The following is a 6,814-nucleotide window of genomic DNA, read 5'->3' as shown; positions in this document are numbered from 1 at the left end:
CACTCATTCTTCTGACTACATAGGACTGCTGTGTATATTTAGTTTTGGATTTCCTTTTTGGTTTAGTATATCTTCGGTTAGGTTTCGAATAGGGGTCCACTATATAGATTCCCGAGTTGTATTTGTATGGGATGTACCAGAATAGTTCTTATATATAAAAAATTATTCTGAGGTTTTCATTATTGGATTATCATTTTAGTTTTCTTTCAGCAATTTTTATTTATTCCTATTTATCATAATTGTATTATGTGTTCATTTATTGCCATTTGTTTTGATATCCTCGGGTGTTCAGGCATGGGCTTGGCCAACCCGCATCTGGAAATCCGAGGGTATCATAGTGTCCAGCATGTAAAACATGAAAAAACGAGAATGCCCTTATAATAACGAAAAATTCTAAAAATGGCAAATTGTGAAAAATAAAAACATCACAAATTCTCCAAAATATATATGTCAAATAAGAAAGTTAAAACAACCATTGTTCAAAAACAAAAGTACATTGGTTCACACAAATATTACATAAATTCACTTTCTTTTGGGATCAAAAAGAGTAGAATCAAAGGTATCTACATTCGGGCTTGAAGCTTTAGCCGGAGCAGTAGAAAAACTCGACACTAGAGGATTTCCCTGATGGCTTTTCACCATTTCAGCAAACAAAATCTTAGCTTCTTAGGCAGCTGGACCTTCAGCATAGGGAAAAACTACCTCCATATCTTTGTCAAATGCTTTTGTCTCCTTCAGCTTATCACCCGAGCCCTGTGCAAAGCCAAATCTGAATGCCTTGGCACTTCAGAGGCTGCAAGTTTATTTTTATATACATCTCTGGCATCATAAAACGTCTTGACATCCAGAAGTGCATTAGAAAGTTTTTTCTCCGCAGTAGAAAGATCCTTCTCTAGTTTCCAGATAGAGAGAGATTGAGCCACAGCAGTAGCACACAAAGCCATGGTGTGGTACAGATTTTGTAGATCAATCAAAAGACTAATAAAATATGATGACAAGACAAAAAGCAAGAAGCAGTGAAGCAAAGTGACAAGACAAACCTCCATGGCACGAACAGGTGCAGATGGGAGAAGGTGTTTCAAACCCATACTTCCTATTAGCTCTTCATCCTTTGGGAGCCATATTCCCTGAGCAACAGCTAATGCAACTAAGGGATCTATCACCACAAAATCACCTGAGTCAAGAACTGACTTATCAGCCCTGGAAAAGATTGGCCTCCATGCCTCTCCCTTGTCAGCCAAGATGAAAGCCCTAACTTCCTCCTCAGCTTCAATTTCGCCCTTCTTCTTTTTTCCTTTTTCCTTTTTCCTTTTTCCTGGTCAATGAACGTGAATTTGCTAACTGAAGAAGATTTTTTTTTGGCCTTTTTCTTCAAAGGAGAATCCTCAGCCTCCTTTTCATGCTTCGTGGAGCGAATAACATTCAGGGGTTCCTCGTTAACTTTTTCCTGAGAGTTTTGACTCTCTTCTTCTCCTCATCGGTCAAAGGGAAGACATCAAAGGAGGGAAGGTACAGATCTATGAGGTTAAACTATGAAGCACTTGAGGCAATTTCTTTGAGATTGGCCGAAGAAAGAAGATCCCCTGCAGATAGAGGATTTCTCCACACCTTCTTCCTCAAGAAGTAAAGTCTGTTCTTAACCACCAAGGAGGGAAATGATACTGAAAAAACACCAAGAAACTCATAAATACGACGAAAAAGTAATACCTGACATGGAAAATAACCGGAACACTCCGGATGAAAAAAAGAAAGCCCTTTTATACCTAAGATCCCAAATTTTTGAGGAATAGGGAGCGTTGTAGACTGAGGCACAAACCAATTCCCTCGGACAATGATCATCCTCTCTTTCCAGTTCTTCTTAAAATTGGGAAGGTGGGTACATAGTCTCTGTTGAAGAGATGAAGTAAAGAAATAGTGAAATAGCTCTGTTTGGTGCCTAGAGATAGTGTAGCTAGACAACAGATCAGCGAGGTTCAGGTCGATTCCCTCTAATCTACGGCAGATAAGGAAATCCGAAACTATTCTAAAAAAGTTGGGGTTTACTTGAAAAGGAGCAATCCCTAATTTATTAAACACTAAATGGTAAAAGGGATGAAGGGGAAAATGAAGAACATGAAGATGCCCAATGGATAAGAGTAGTTCATTTTCTCCGACACCTTCACTGAAACTAAAGTCAGCATCGGAAGGATACCTAAAGATCTCCACACCTTCAGGAATCTCAAATTCTTCCATTACGGAATCAACAGAGAATTTAATGCGATGGACAGATAAGATCAAATCTTTCTCTTCTTGAGTAAAAATCTCATCAGATCCAGAAATGGATTCCTCAGCTTGGTGCAAAGACTTATTCCCCCTCAAACTCGAATCACCCAAAGTATCTAAATGGATGGAAGTTTTAGTGGGAGGAGTTCTAAGAAGAACGGGAGATGCTGAGGGAGTAGCCTCAGAATCTACATTCTGTGCTTGATCGTGAATGGGTGAAGTGTTCAGATTGCAAAAATGAAAGGAAAGTAAGAAACTAACCTGATAAAAAGACGAAGCTGCGAAGCACAATGCAGACAGAAATGAGCTTTGAAGAGGTTTACTCGTCAGAATACCAATGGCCAATATAAAACTACCTCTTACACTTATAGTAACCGTGTAAATTCAATTCCCTTTTAATTAGAAGCCATGATTCAATTTAGGAGGGAATTGGGGGCAAAGTGTGGAGGGAAAAATCTCCCCTCCAATAACAATCAGCTACATCATTAAAATAAGACATTATTCCAATAGTTCTCTATCCGGCCCATTAAAAGCCCAATCCCAATCCAGCCTAAATAAATTTAATATTAGCCCAATGTCCTTATTGCTAACCTTTTGGCCTACTAAAAGACTCGTCTAGCCCGCCCACCTTGTAATCCAAGTTTATCTCGGACTAATCAACTCTTATTTAATAAAGGATCCCTCTGTAAGGAAACTCCGAATAAGAAGAAGTCTTGTACAGTAAAGAATCCTACATGGGAAGAAGTTCTGCATGGAAAGAATTGAAAAAGGAAAGAACCTTTGAATTATATATGGAATGAATTTTATCTAGAAATAATGTGGAAGGAAAGTGTAGTGATTCCTACCATAATTCCACCATCTTTTTGTATATAAATAGAGGCATAGACCTCCAATAAAGATCATCGGGCATTACAAGCTTTTCTTCGAATTTTTCTTATGATTATTATTTTTTTATTTGAGTGAGTTGTATTTATTCCTTTAGCTTTTTAAGTTAAGTGAATTTTTGCACCTACACAGGATATATAAGTAGGAGACCAAAAGTGATTAATTAAACAAAGCTTGTAATGTTGCAAAGTTTGAATTCCTTTGATAACGCAAGATAAGGCGATTGGCTTATCTCGATGTTAGGGGCAAAGTTAGAAAATTTTATTTGGGATGAAATTACTAAAATTAAATTTTTAAAAGAAAAAAAAAATATTATTGTAAGGGTTAATTATCTTCACACCCCCTAAAGTTTGCCATATTGGCAGCCAGATAAAACTTAGCCCTTTTTTTTTAAAATGAGACCCCCTTTCAGAAATTTCATCTAAACAGGTCATTAAAAGGTGCAAAAAGTCGAAATTGTTCTTCAATAATTAATTCATTTAAGTAATAAAAATTAAAAAAAAATATCTCAAACTTGGAAAATGACACTTATGTCCACAATTAATTAGGGTTTTCTACCTTTCTTCTAACCCAGCGATCCCTACCCTTTCTCTCTCTCCTCCCACCGCCACCATCTCTTCAACCATAACCACCACCACCTCTCCTTTAACCACATCCACCACTACCATCTCCTCAACCACATTCGCCACCGCCATCTACTCAACCACAGCCGCTGCCATCATCTCCTTAACCATATCTGCCGCTGTCATCTCCAACCACATATGTCGCCACCATATCTTCAACCATAGTCACCACCACATTTCCCTAACTACATCAGCCGCCACCATCTCCTCAACCATTGCCGCCTTCATCTCTCCTCAACCACAGCCACCGCCATTATCTCCCTCCTTATACCACCACTATTTCTCCTCAATCACAGCCGCCGCCAGCATCTCTATCCACCCATCGGTGATTACACAGTATTACATATCTCTCATCACCACCACCATGCTTGATCTATGCCTCATATTCCATCTCTTTCTACAAACTATAAGCCCTAATTTCACACCTTAGCACAAATATACGTTTGTACATACATATATATATACACACACATCCAGACTTCAGCACCACCACCATCGCACCGATGTTGACCCACCACCAAACCAAAGCTTGTGATCCAACCGCGATTCCCTGTGAGATATTATTTTATTTTTGGCAATTATCATAAACAAAATAAGTCCAAGCCGAGTTGTAATTCAAGTTACTTGGTCTGCAAGTTATCAAGTTTGACAGCAACTACAGAACTGGGAAGTTGTTCAAACTTACCATGATTGAAGATCTTTTGAAGAAAAAGGTAAGAACAACACATTAGGAAAGATTCTAAATAGATTAGAGCACATTTTACACTTTCGATATTTTTCAAAAGTTCCCATAGAATGTTTTTAGGCTGAAAAGAACCAAATTCAAGTTCTGGACAACTTGAACCTGTTCAGCCCCTCTGAACTGGTTCAAAGGCTTAAGATTGGCTTTGAAATTCTTCCTGCCAATCTTGAACTAGTTCAGCCCCTCTGAACCGGTTCAAGGAGTCCTGTTCACAATACAGCTTTCAGTTTCTTTTTTATGATTTCTTTCCTAGTTGGTCTAGAATTATACCAAGTCCTATGCACGAATTTTTTCATATTTTCAGATTGACTAAGACATTTTAAACTCTATATAAACCTTGTCATACATATAGGTTTAAAAACATCTTTTGCATTATCAATTTATTATTTTTAAAAAGCCTTAAGAAAATTTTTGTCTCAAAAATTCTTAGAGAATTTTATTTTTGTCTTTCTAGAACATATACACATAAACACTTAGTGAGTTTAGAGTTGTGTGGTTTGAATCCTGATCGTGATCATACAGTTTTATCTACATCGATCAAAGAAAAGCAAAATCTACTTCTACATCGAATTCAAACGATTGAAGAATAAAAGTAAACGCGATCACACTTTGAAAGGGTTGGAGCATTCAAGGAGTGTTTTTGATCTACCTGCTACTCTTCTACAAAGATTAAGCATAAGCCTGAGGTCAAGTTGCTATTGGACAGGGAGTCGCAAAGCTAGAGAATTGTCAGCAGTTGGTGTTTAATAGAACGATAAGGTGTAAGCCAGAGTCAAAGTTCAGTATACTTTCTTTCAAGCATAGTGGATCAGTTTATGTTAGATTGCACAGTCCACGAGGTTTTTCCCACGCAAACAGTTGACGTATTTTATCAACTGGGGTTTCCTTGCTAAAATCCTGGTGTCATCTCTAACTTTATTTTGCTTTATTTTAGATTGCATGATATTAATTTATTAATTGCTAAAATAAAGTAAGTTAGAAAAACACAAGATCTGTTTTTAAAATAATCAAAACTTTCTAAGTATTTTTCTGCTGCGTACGACTCACATTCCCAACTATGGGGATGACTAGTGGAAGCTTCGACGGAGGCGACCATTATACCAAACAATGGTGATGGCTAAGGAATTTCCTGACAATGACCCAATGTTGAGGCTCTGGTGAGAAGAACAATGATGTGATTTGTCTTACAGTGAAAGTGATGATGGCGGTGGTGGTTTGATTAATCACAATTTATATATTCATACACACATATATAGGAAGAAGATAGATTACAGGAATTTAAGGGAAGTGAATTTTGGGAAAAAGATGGATTACGGGTTATAAATACACATATATGTGTGTGTATACAGAGAGAGACTAGGAGTTGGGGATTAGAGAAAATTTGGGTTGGCGAAGCTTTACCAACTACAATAGAATCAATGGAGGCTGATGGTTCATTGTGTGCGGAGAAGTGATTGTAATTAGTTCAAAAGGGTATTTAAGTCATTTCATTATTCAACTATGGCTGTTGACAAGTCAAAGGTTCTTTAAGTCATTTTATCGTGTGTTGTGGGGTCTTTGTTAACTTTACTAAACTTGAAGGGGTGTTGTTATTCAATAGGGCAAATCTCAGGGGATGTGAGTGTAATTAATCCTTAATATAACTATTATTCTTTCTATGCATTTTTATTGTATACATTTAGATCATGTTTATAAATTATATGAAAAGAAAAAATTGATACAGAGGACATTGACAAACTTTAAATAAAATTGTGAAAGTGTCAAGCTTTCTTTTTCTTTCTTTAAAATCTTTAAAAATAATGTATATGAATATAAATAGAGTATTAATATGTTGTAAGAAGGATTATAATAAGAGCTAACACTCTTTTTTTTTAATTATATTTGATATTTTTAAAAGTAAGAATAAAAAGATTCATTGGACTTTGAAGGACTAACAATTTATTTTTTCAAACCACCTTCAATAACCATAACTTAATAAATTAGTGTTATAAATGGAAAGTTTTAAAAATTTGAGGAAGCCAGCTTTAATTTTCTTATGCAAAATCACCATTAATTACAATGATGAAATTATATTTAAAAGAAAAGAGACTATATTTAAAATAATAATAAATAAAAAAATGATGAAATTTTAGCATGAAAATAAACGAAAAATCAAATTTGCTGAAAATCTTTGCTAAGAAAAAGGCTACCTATTGAAACTAGTTCGGAAGCTCCTATGGTTTGGAAATAGAGAAATTTGAGTTAAAAGAAAGCTGGAGATAAGTCACAATAGGGAATTGATGTCTACTATTTTGAGTGAATG

Source organism: Cornus florida, unplaced genomic scaffold (genome assembly GCF_030987335.1).
Source record: "Cornus florida cultivar Cherokee Brave unplaced genomic scaffold, ASM3098733v1 CherokeeBrave_3.0.0_Hap2_Chr10, whole genome shotgun sequence".
Classification (NCBI taxonomy): domain Eukaryota; kingdom Viridiplantae; phylum Streptophyta; class Magnoliopsida; order Cornales; family Cornaceae; genus Cornus; species Cornus florida.
This window is presented reverse-complemented; position numbering follows the sequence as displayed.